The sequence below is a fragment of the Bufo gargarizans genome, chromosome 5, assembly GCF_014858855.1.
Source record: "Bufo gargarizans isolate SCDJY-AF-19 chromosome 5, ASM1485885v1, whole genome shotgun sequence".
NCBI lineage: Eukaryota > Metazoa > Chordata > Amphibia > Anura > Bufonidae > Bufo > Bufo gargarizans.
In genome coordinates this window covers 198,516,753-198,528,882 of record NC_058084.1, presented here as the reverse complement: position 1 = coordinate 198,528,882, position 12,130 = coordinate 198,516,753, and the positions used below count along the sequence as shown (strand labels likewise).

General features: G+C 48.8%; 1 protein-coding gene across 1 annotated transcript in view; it reads right to left on the bottom strand.

Annotated features, from left to right (window-relative positions):
- Positions 1–1,004, bottom strand: part of LOC122938416 (protein cordon-bleu-like) — a 503,795-nt gene extending 502,791 nt beyond the window's left edge. The window contains exon 1 of the mRNA XM_044293907.1: positions 806–1,004. The gene's annotated coding sequence lies outside the window, so the exon portion shown is untranslated. The remainder of the gene's footprint in view (positions 1–805) is intronic.
- Between the last annotated feature and the right edge of the window lie 11,126 nt (positions 1,005–12,130).

Sequence of the window (12,130 nt, the reverse complement as noted above, 5' to 3'; positions counted from 1 at the left end):
GTCCTTCAAAACTGCCTATAATACAGAAACCTATTGCGATCATTTTCAAAGTAGAAGCCGTTTGTGAACACGTGTTAGAAAATAATGTGTTTTAAATAAGTGTTTTACACACATTTCTATTTTGCCCACTCAAACGTTAATGCGTGACATGTAAAAAACTGTACATGGTACATTGCCCACCAAATGCACTCATTCAGATGACCGTATATCAGTGTCCGCATCCGTTCCGCAATTCTGCAGAACTGATGCAGACCTATTCATTTCAATGGGGACGCAAAAGATGCAGACAGCACACGTAAGTACGTTCTGCAGCCACACAAAAACGATAGAAAATGTCCTATTCTTGTCCGTTTTTGCGGATAAGAATAAGCATTTATATCATTGGGCTGGCCGTTCCACAGCCAGCATCCGAATGAGCCCTTACTTTGGTGGATTTTTTTTGGAATATGAAGAACACATGCAAAATACTTGAAAATTTTAAATGTACCCACAAAAAATGCCATGTAACCGGTAACCAGAGCCAATGTATAGCTTCAATGGAAAACTATCATAAATCAGTCACACTTGGCTTTACGGTATCACTCAATAGAATTGAAATTAGTCAGTATCTGACTATCCCCCCCGGTTACTGTATATAGGGTGCCCTAAATCACCCAGAAACATATGAAGTACCTGCCCCCAGCAACCCTGCCAGAGACAACACAAGCACATGGTAACAGGACACCCAGCACAAACACACACGGCCGGGGGCACTGCCAGCAACAGGTGGCTGCGCCCTATACAGGGTGCCGTGTGAGGAACCTACCTGCCAGCAGCACAAAGGGTTACGCGCTGCTTCCCGGTAACTCGAGTTCCCCTCAGCTGTCAGTCGGCCGGTGACTGCTCGGGTGTTGTTATCTACCGGGCTCGCACTGTTGTGTCCCTGTAATCTCCAGAGACTGCGTCCCTTCCCCGCCCCCTGGCAGCAGCTGCCAGCCCTGTGTGAGAGCTGCTTACTCTCCCAAGCCCTCCCCTCCGTGTTGCCCTCCAGCAGGGTGTCAGCCAGGGGAGGGCTCAGGCGGCCAGTGCTGGCTCTCTACTGAGGTCCTCTATTCCCCTGGCATCACTGGAGCTGGCAGTTTTCCATAGTTGCCAACTTTTTAGAAGGCACATTAGGGAGATATCTGAAGAGGGTGGCGACTATATAGGACAAGCCAGCAACCTATCCTCCTAAATACCTATAGACTCCAGCCACACTATATACAGACCCCCTAAACTAAGGCAAAGGTCTTCAGACCCCATAAATACACCCAGGTTTGCAAATAAATACAGATTTTCCCACAGCCTCTAAATAGATACATATTACCCATTAACCCTAAACTAATAAAGACCCTCAGACCACAATACAGACCTCAACCCCCTTTAAGAAAGACCCCAGACCAGACTCCACCATATCCTCCCAAGGATCAGGCCAATTGTTTTTGAGCTTTCTTTTATTTCCAACCCGCCTTCCAACACCCATCCCTTTTTACATTTTCTGTTCACATAACCATATGAGCACCCATTTTTTGCAGGACCATTTAATTTACCATATTCTATTGTGTGATAAAATTGAAAAAAAATATATGCAATTCCATCATGGTTTCCCCAGGAACACTGCTAGGCGGAAGCCTCCTCCTAGCAGAGACCTGGTATGTCACCAGGGGCCTACATAGTGATCTCCACAGCCCCCCACCCCTTAACACTGCCCCCCACAGTGCCCCATCCCTTAAAATTGGACCTACTGAGGTCCTCTATTCCCCTGGCATCACTCCCTTAACTTTGACCTTTACAGCGGCCTACCCCTTTAACAGTGAGCTTCCCAGCACACCAACCCCTTGACAGTGACCTCCACAGGAGCTCGCCCCCTTAACAGTGGCCTTTACAGCAATCTGCCTCTTAATACTGACCTCCCTTGCAGACCATCCCCTTAACTTTGACCTCCACAGCAGCCTGCCCCTAGGGTGGCCATAGGTCCAGTTTTAGACCAGACAGTCCGGCTTCCAGACTCCCTGTCCTCCATCTGGCACAGAGCCTGGACGGACACAAGGATATCCTTTGGAACAGCTCACTCTCAGACAGTAGCACCTGTCTGAGTGTGAGCTGCAGGGAGAAAGACACCCTCCTTCCCACCCCTGCAGTTGACAGAAGTAGATTTTTAACTTCATTTTTTCAATCCCTGTTGACTGAGGAATGGTAGGGGGCATGGCCTAATCGAATTGGAGGCGTGTCCTTTTAAACAGCTCACTCTAAGGTCTTTTTCACACGAACGTCGCGTGTGAGGACGGGACAAGATGCGGGTGCTTTGTGGGAAAATGCGTGATTTTTGAGAAAAATCAGCATGTTTGGTACCCAGACCCGAACCCGGACTTCTTCACAGAAGTTCGGGTTTGGTTTAGGTGTTCTGTAGATTTTGTTTTATTGGTTATTAGGGAAAATATTAGCATTCTTAATACAGAATGCTTAGTAAAATGTCCATTGATGGGTTAAAAATAATAAACTAATTTAACTCACCCCTTCCACTTGATCGCGTAGCGGATCTCCTCTTCTTTCTACTTTCTTCAGGACCTGGCTAAAGGACCTTTGATGACATCACTGCGCTCATCACATGCTCCATCCCCATGGTGATAGACCATGTGATGGACCATGCAGTGAGCACTTTGACATCACCACAGGTCCTTTTCATCAAAAAAGAGACATGCCAGGCTGAGCGTTCAAGTGTATTAAGGTGAGTTTATTAATAGTTTTTTTTTTTTAACCCCTCCATCACTATTTTACTAACCATTCTGTATTAAGAATGATATTATTTTCCCTTATAACCATGTTATAAGGGAAAATAATAATGATCGGGTCCCCATCCCGATCATCTCCTAGCAACTGTGCGTGAAAATCGCATCGCATCCGCACTTGCTTGCGGATGCTTGCGATTTTCACGCAGCCCAATTCACTGCTATGGGGCCTGCATGAAAAACGCACAATATAGAGCTTGCTGCGATTTTCACGCAACGCACCAGTGATGCGTGAAAATCACCGCTCATATACACAGCCCCATTGAAGTGAATGGGTCTGGATTCAGTGTGGGTGCAATGCTTTCACCTGAGGACCTGGGGGCAGGGTTTTAAGTTTGTCTTTTGATGGTGGACACATTGTGGCAGGGGGCATGTCTGGGCTCCTTCCTGTAAGAGTGACGCCCCTCTGGGGACCTTACTGTCTCATTTGCATTTCAATTAACCCCTTAAGGACTCAGCCCTATTTCACCTTAAGGACTTGGCCATTTTTTGCAAATCTGACCAGTGTCACTTTAAGTGCTCATAACTTTGAAATGCTTTGACTTACCCAGGCCGTTCTGAGATTGTTTTTTCGTCACATATTGTACTTCATGACACTGCTTAAATTGGGTCAAAAAAGTTAAGTTTTTTGCATAAAAAAAATAAAATTTTTACCAAAAATTTAGAAAAATTTGCAAATCTCAAAGTTTCAGTTTCTCTACTTCTGTAATACATAGTAATACCCCCAAAAATTGTGATGACTTTACATTCCCCATATGTCTACTTCATGTTTGTAGCATTTTGGGAATGATATTTTATTTTTTGGGGATGTTACAAGGCTTAGAAGTTTAGAAGCAGGGGGCGGAGCCTGGACTGAGAGCATGGTGGACGTGTGTTAGCTCGCTCCACCACACTAGGCCCGTGCACAGCTTATACCTTCGCTGTACTAGCTACAAGAATGGTCAAAACTGGCAAAGACAAAGCTAGAAACTCGAGAGACCTCACGAAGCCTGATTTGAAGAGTGCCGATATGGAGAAATATCTTAGTAAAGCAGCCGCCACGGCGGGGGACCGCACGTGCAAGATGGCGCCTGAACGACAGAGAGACCAGTCAATTGAATCTGATGCAGGCAGCTTCTCTGACTCTACTGTGGCCAGCGGTAATGGGACACAGGACCGAATCACTAAGCGGTTCCTCAAGCAAGCGCTATCCCACGCTATAACCCCGGTGATGAAAGAGCTGGCTGATATTAAAGGTGACCTGAAACAAATAGGGCACAGGGTCGAGACCTTGGAACACAATCAAGCAGAAATGGTTGCTTTCAGCTCCCACCAGGAGAAGCGATCTGCCCTGCAAAGTGGAATCCATTAATACCGCATTTACCCTCTTGGAAGACCAGGAGAATCGCAGTCGGAGGAGGAATGTCTGGATCCGAGGAGTTTCTGAAGCTGTCCTCCCTGACCAGATCCTGGAAGTGGTCTCATCTATCTTCTCTGATCTCCTGGGGGAAGACAGAGCGGCTACGATAGTAGTTGAAAGAGCCCACAGGGCGCTGAGACCTGTGCCTAAACAGAACGAACCCCCCCAGGGACATTGTATGTGGCCTACTGAATTACCTGGACACTGCGGCCCTGCTTAAAGGGTTTCTACCACTTGAATATCACATATTTGGTGTTCAGACACTAGCGATCCGCTAGTGTCTTTTCTTGCCTACAAGCTAATTATCACATTAATCCGGCCTGCCGATACCTCAAAAAAAGCACTTTTATCTTTATGCAAATGAGCCTCTAGGTGCTATGCAGGCGTTTTTCATAGCACCTAGAGGCTCCGTCTACCTTGCAGTTTGCCGCCCTGCGCCTCGCTCCAGCACGCCCATCTCTGCCTGTAATCGATCCTCCCCCTGCTTCAGCCTTCCGAAATCTCGCGCCTGCGCCGTCCGTCGCGGCATTCGGAGGCATTCGGCGCAGGCGCAGTCCATGTCTGACCGCTCCGTGCTCAGACATTTCCACTGCGCCTGCGCCGATGACATCGGCGCAGGCGCAGTGGAAATGTCTGAGCACGGAGCGATCAGACATGGACTGCGCCTGCGCCGAATGCCTCCGAATGCCGCGACGGACGGCGCAGGCGCGAGATTTCGGAAGGCTGAAGCAGGGGGAGGATCGATTACAGGCAGAGATGGGCGTGCTGGAGCGAGGCGCAGGGCGGCAAACTGCAAGGTAGACGGAGCCTCTAGGTGCTATGAAAAACGCCTGCATAGCACCTAGAGGCTCATTTGCATAAAGATAAAAGTGCTTTTTTTGAGATATCGGCAGGCCGGATTAATGTGATAATTAGCTTGTAGGCAAGAACAGACACTAGCGGATCGCTAGTGTCTGAACACCAAATATGTGATATTCAAGTGGTAGAAACCCTTTAAGGAGGCCAGGAGCCGCACTGACCTGCAACATGGTGGAGAACGGATCCAACTGTTCCAGGACATTACTCCAGCTACCCTCAACAAGAGGAGATTGCTACGACCTCTGACAGATCATTTGAAAGCCAACAACATCATGTACCGGTGTCTTTTCCCGTTTGGTCTGGCGTTTTCCAGCAATGGCCAGAGGTGTATAGTTAGGAACCCGACTGACTTACCAGCTGCTTGGCTCATCCTCCAGATCGCGCCCATAGAGATACCATCTTGGCTCCAGATCGATACTTCGGAGGACTCGCTGCCGAACTTGCCGGAATTGGATCCTGGTCGCAGCCGAAGAAAAATAAATCCACCAGCCGGGACACTGCCAGCACGTGAGAGGTCTCAATCTATGGCAGCATTATGTGTGCTAGTTTGGCATGTTACATGACCTCAAGTTCGTAGTCGCATGTTTCTGCGATCCGATTTTTCTTTTGAGGCATGTCCTGCTTGTTCGAATGGTGGAGGCGAGGGAGCATGGTGGTTCCGCTTCATCACAAGAGTTGCCTTATCTGAGAGTGGAATCGCATGGCGGGTAGTAGTAGTGCGAGCAGGGGTTTCGCCACACCACCCTGCATTCCCATCTCTGGCGCAATGTGTTTTACACTGCTTATGCATGTTATTTGTCTGACTGCAGTTATGTTGTTTGATTTAAGGTTTTTTACTGTGCTTGAGAGGCACGGGCCTGATGGACCTCTTCCAGACCCATATGTTGTTCTCATATTTGCTTCGTCTGGTAACCCCCATCCCCCAGACAAGGCCATGGTGAAGGAGTGGATTTCAACTTCTGGGCTTACTTTTATTGCCTTTTGTCATTCTACTTTCACTCCATATTACCGTTTAGTTTAGGTAGTAGTTCACTAATGTGGATCTTATGTTTGTTTGTGACTCTGTCCTCTCCCCCCCCCCGTCTTCCCTGGCCTTTCCAACCCCCTCTCTCCTCCCCCCCCTTCCCTCTTCCATCTTCATTGCAGTATAAGGGTTGTGTGATGCCGTTTTCTGCTCTTCTGCTCTAGAAATTTAGCACTATGACTCAAGTAATCTGCACTACTTTTAATGTTAGAGGCATGAATACGCCGCAGAAACGCTCCCAAATTTGTAGGTTGCTACGTCAGTCCAAAACGGACATATGTTTTTTGCAGGAAACACATTTTAAAATGGGTCGCATTCCATGCATGACAAGACTTCATTTCAAAACGTGGTTCCACAGCACTTATGAGAAGTCGTCAAGGGGAGTGAGCATTGCTATTGCAAAAACTGTACCCTTTTCACATATTATGACGCAAGCTGACCCAGAGGGGCGGTTCTTGTTTGTTAAAGGAAAGCTAGGGTCAGATATAGTTACGCTTGTGAACTTATATGCTCCCAACAAAGGTCAAGGGCTCTGGCTCAAGAGGACACTATCCAAATTGGATAGCTTTGCTGAGGGTGTCAGAATTGTAGGAGGGGACGTCAATTTAGCCCTGTCGCCAGTTCTAGACACTTCATCTGGTTTGTCCAGCCATTCTCAACGCTCTCTGGGAGGTGTCTATGGTACGCTGAAGAGAATGGGTCTGGCTGATGTTTGGAGGCTATTACACCCCACGACTAAGGATTTTACGTTCTTCTCAGCTGTGCATGGCACCTTCCAGAGACTTGATTATATGTTTATTTCTGAGCAGCATCTAGAGCTAGTACGTTCTGCTACCATAGGCCCGGTGACTATTTCGGATCACACGCCAGTATCGGTCTCTATATGTTTTACTAATCTATCTGCAAGGGCGAAAACCTGGCGCTTAAACGAAACCCTCCTGGATAGGGAAGTAGATTGTAAGTCCTTACATCAAAAGCTCTCACAGTTTTTTCAGGAGAACCCCCCGGAGGACACCTCCATGATGACAGTCTGGGAGACACACAAAGCTGTAATTCGAGGTGAAGTCATTTCCCTAGGATGTAAGCTTAAACGAGATAGGCAAAAGCAATTGCAGTCCGTATTATCCCAGATCACTAGTTTAGAATCCCTCTGCAAACGGGCACAGGTTCTCCGGGTCCAGAAGGATATCACACTCTTGAGGGGTCAGTTAAAAGACCTACTTAATGTGCAGTCAGCAAAAGCTTACCAGTACGCTATGGTGAAAATGTATGCTCACGGTGACAGGGGCTCGAAATATATGGCCCGCCTTATTAAACAACGTAAGGACGCTATGTATATTCAAGGGATCTTGAACTTGGCTGGGGATAGGGTGACCAAAACAGCGGAGATAGCGGCGGCCTTTAAAGACTTCTATGCTCAGCTTTACAATCTGGGGGGCAGTGAGATGGTGAAGGGGGGTGAGAGGGTTAAAATGATGGACGAGTTTCTGGACTCACTACGTCTCCCATCTATTAAAGCCACTGATCGTGATTCGCTTCTTCAGCCCATCTCGGAGAAGGAACTCAGAGTAATCATAAATTCCATGCCATCAGGGAAAAGTCCGGGACCAGACGGATTTCCTATAGGCTACTATAAGAAGTTCCTCCCTGTGCTCCTTCCTCATATGACTAAATGGTGTGGCTCACTACTAGCAGGGGGCTCCCTACATGCCCAATCCCTTAAAGCTATTATAACCATATTGCCAAAAGAAGGTAAGGACTTGGAGCAATGTGGAAGCTATAGACCGATATCCTTGCTGAATGTCGATGTAAAGATTTGTGCAAAAGTTCTAGCTTCCAGATTGAGCCGACTCCTACCTGAATTAATACACCCTGAGCAGGCTGGCTTCGTTCCGGGGCGGGAAGGCAATCACAACTCGTGTAGAATCTTGTCAGCCATGGCATATGCCAAAAAATGTTCTCAGCCCCTAGTATTTCTCAGTGTCGATGCTGAAAAAGCATTTGACCAGGTTGACTGGGTATTTATGCAGAAGGCACTTGGTCGTTTTGGCATACCCGCAACATTTATTAAGGCGATCATGTCATTATATTCCTCGCCCGGTGCTAGAGTGAGGGTGAACGGCTGTCAGGACTCAAACCCGTGGCCAGTCATGTCCCAGGCAGTAGCTCTACCCACTAGGCTACCATCTCTCCTTGGACTATTCTCTAGCTAACTTCTAACTACCTCTCTTATCCTTGCCTTGACCTGATGATTATTCCAGTCTCTTGCACCTGCTACTTCGCTATAAAACCCAGCCCTTGAACCCAGCCATTTGCTGGTTATTGTGCCTCCAAGCCTGTAGCAAGCTTCCTCTCTGCTCCTCCACCACTATTGCTGATTTACCATTGTTGCCAACCCGGACCGTTTGACCTTGCTGATTTGCCGCCTGCATTGACTCACTGCTTACCACCGACCACACCTCCATCTGCTCCTGCTGTTACCTCGCTGCCATCTCTGCTGCCGATCCGGACTGATCGACCACGCTACCTGCCTCCTGCCTCTGTGGGCCTCTGCCACTGGACTTCATACTTCCAGCTCGGGTGTCCTCTGACTCAGGTGAGCCTCGATTGACACTACCACCCGTAACAGAATAACCAGCCCAAAAAAAAATGGAGTCCGCAGTGGCCACCCTGCGCAAGCAGGTGTCTGAGCTGCAAAATCTCGGCACCACCTACCAGGAGAAGTTTTCGCAACTCCAAGGCCTGGTACAGAGTCAACAGGGGGAGATCATTGAGCTCCAACGGCAACTCCTGGACGTACGCGGCGCGGCTGCAGACACCCCCATGCCACTACCCTCGAAATTCTATTCAGATCGTCGCCAGTACCGGGGCTTTCTCAATCAGTGCCGTATCTACTTCCGGATGCATCCGGCCCCCTTTTCCACTGCCGAGAAGAAAGTATTGTTCATTGTTAACCTCCTGACGGACGAGGCCCTGGCATGGGCGTCTCCATACGTGGAAATCAATAGCCATCTGCTGCACGATCTGGATGATTTCATCATAGCTATGAGCCAGGTCTTTGATGACCCCAATCGCTGTGCGACAGCTGAGGCAAGACTACACAGTCTTCGACAAGGAAGACGCTCTGTCGCCGAGTACGCCGCCGAGTTCCGCCGCTGGGTCTCAGACACCAACTGGAACCCAGCTGCTCAAAGGAGCCAATTTCGGCGAGGTCTGTCTGAGGCGATCAAAGATGAACTTGCCAGACTTGAAGCCCTGGATGATTTAGACGACTTCATTCAGGTGTGTGTCCGTATTGATCAGAGGCTCACCGAGAGAAGGAAAGAAAGGCTCTGGTTCCAAGGCGACAGACCCACTTTCTCTACTACCCAGTAGGTCGCCCAACCTCCCATCGAGCCGATGCTGGTTGACGCAGTGCGCAAGACTCTGTCCGCAGCAGAAAAAGAACGAACGACTGGCCTCTGCCTCTGCCTCTACTGTGGGGAGCCAGGGCACATTGCCATCAAATGCCCCAACAAATCCAGCAGAACCATTGCTGTCACTAAACTGCGAGAGCAGCGGCAGGCAGCAACCCCACCGGTGACGGCAGAGAAAACTGAGTTAGCAGCCACCGGGTCCCACTTCACCGTTCCAATTGTCATTACCATCGGGGATCGACAACTTCTCTGTTCTGCAATGCTCGACTCCGGGGCTGGCGACAATTTTATGGATCTAACTTTTGCTCACAAGAACAACATTCCGCTTGTACCAAGACAGCCCCCATCGATCTGGAAACGGTGGATGGGTCTCCACTCTCCTCGGGACCAGTTACACATCAGACTGCAGATTTACAGCTCCACATTAAAACCGACCACCACGAGAAGATTCACTTCTCTTTGATTGCCTCCCCCAAGTTTCCAGTAATCTTGGGCATCCCGTGGTTAGCCACTCACAACCCTTCGGTGGACTGGGAAACCCGCTGTCTACAGTTCACATCCGAGTTCTGCTCTTCGAACTGTCTGCATGAACCTGCTTCCCCAACGCCCAAAGAATCTATCATCTCGGAACCAACTGTCAAGGACCTGTTGCCTCCACAATATAGCGAGTTTCAGGATGTCTGCGACAAAAAAAACGCAGACAAGCTGCCCCTGCATCGACCATACGACTGCCCAATTGAATTATTACCTGGGGCTGAAATACCCTTCGGCAGCATCTACTCCCTCTCGGAGCCTGAACTCAAGGCCCTGAAGGACTACTTGGACGAGGACCTAAAGAAGGGCTTCATTTGACCCTCCACCTCCCCTGCGGGAGCACCCTTCTTCTTCGTGGAGAAAAAAGACTCCTCTCTACGCCCTTGCATTGACTACCGCAAGCTGAATGATGTTACGGTAAAAAACCATTACCCTCTCCCCCTGATTTCGGAACTTCTCGAAAGACTCCGGGCAGCAAAGGTCTTTACGAAGCTCGATCTTCGAGGGGCCTATAATCTGGTTCGCATTCGCCCCGGGGATGAATGGAAGACCGCCTTTCGCACACGATACGGACATTTTGAATACTTAGTTATGCCCTTCGGACTTTGCAATGCCCCAGCCACTTTCCAACATTTCATTAATGACGTCCTTAGGGACATGCTGGATCTGTTCATAGTGGTATACCTGGACGATATTTTAATTTTCTTGGAAAATCTCGAATAACATTGCAAACATGTCTGCAGGGTGTTACAAAGACTCCGCAAGCAGTCTCTTTACATCAAGCTCGAGAAATGCGAGTTCGAACAGACCACCACCCAGTTTCTCGGTTAAATCATCTCCCCGGAAGGGCTGAGTATGGATCCTCGGAAAATTCAGGCTGTAATAGATTGGCCTCCCCCTAAGAATGAAAAGGAAATACAGAGGTTTGTCGGCTTCACCAACTTTTACCGAAAATTCATTCGGAACTTCTCAAAAATCATTACTCCAATTACCCAGTTAACCAAAAAGACTGTGCCCTTTTCCTGGACACCCGAAGCACAGGAAGCCTTCACCAAGCTTAAATCCCTCTTCACGTCTGCTCCAATTCTGATCCATCCTAATCCCGAACTGCCATTCACAGTCGAAGTGGACGCTTCCGACACCGCAGTAGGCGCTGTCCTATCACAACGTATGGGAGAAAAGATGCTTTTACACCCTTGCGCCTTCTTCTCTCGCCAAATGTCCCCCGCAGAGAGGAACTATGACATCGGGAATAAGGAATTGCTGGCAATCAAAGATGCCTTCTCGGAGTGGAGACATCTATTGGAGGGGGCCATCAATCCCATAATTGTGTTTACTGACCACCGAAACCTCGAATTCATCCGTTCTGCCAAGAGGCTTTCCGCCAGACAATCAGTCTAATGGGCAGACAGAGAGAACGAACCAGACCCTCGAGCAGTACCTACGTTGTTTCATCACTCATTTGCAGGATGACTGGTTGGACCACCTTCCTACGGCCGAGTTTTCCTACAATAATGCGGAACACAGTTCCACCCATTACAGTCCTTTCTACGCCAACACTGGCCTGCATCCAGCTTTCATCCCACGCCTGCCCATCACCTCCACGCTTCCAACTGTGGCCGAACGCCTGGCAAATTTACAAGAGGCAAAAGAGAACATTTCCAATAATCTCCTTGAGGCTCAGAGACGCTTTAAGCGGGCGACAGACAAACGTCGTAGACCCGCTCCGGACTTTCAGATAGGAGATCAAGTGTGGCTCTCCACAAGAAACCTAAGACTGAAGGTACCTGCTCAGAAATTGGGCCAAAAATACTTGGGGCCTTTTCTGATCTCTGGCAGGATTAATGAAGTCACCTACCGGCTGGACCTCCCACATTCCATCAGGGTGCACCCAGTCTTCCATTGCTCCCTTCTCAAACCGTTTGTAGAGAACACCTTCCCTGGCCACCATCCCCCCCCACCAGTAAGGGTTCAAGGCGAAGAGGAGTACATTGTCTCAAAGATCCTTGACTCCAGACTCCACCGAGGAAAAATCCAATACTTGATTTCCTGGAAAGGCTATCCTCCAGAAGACAACTCCTGGGAACCAGAG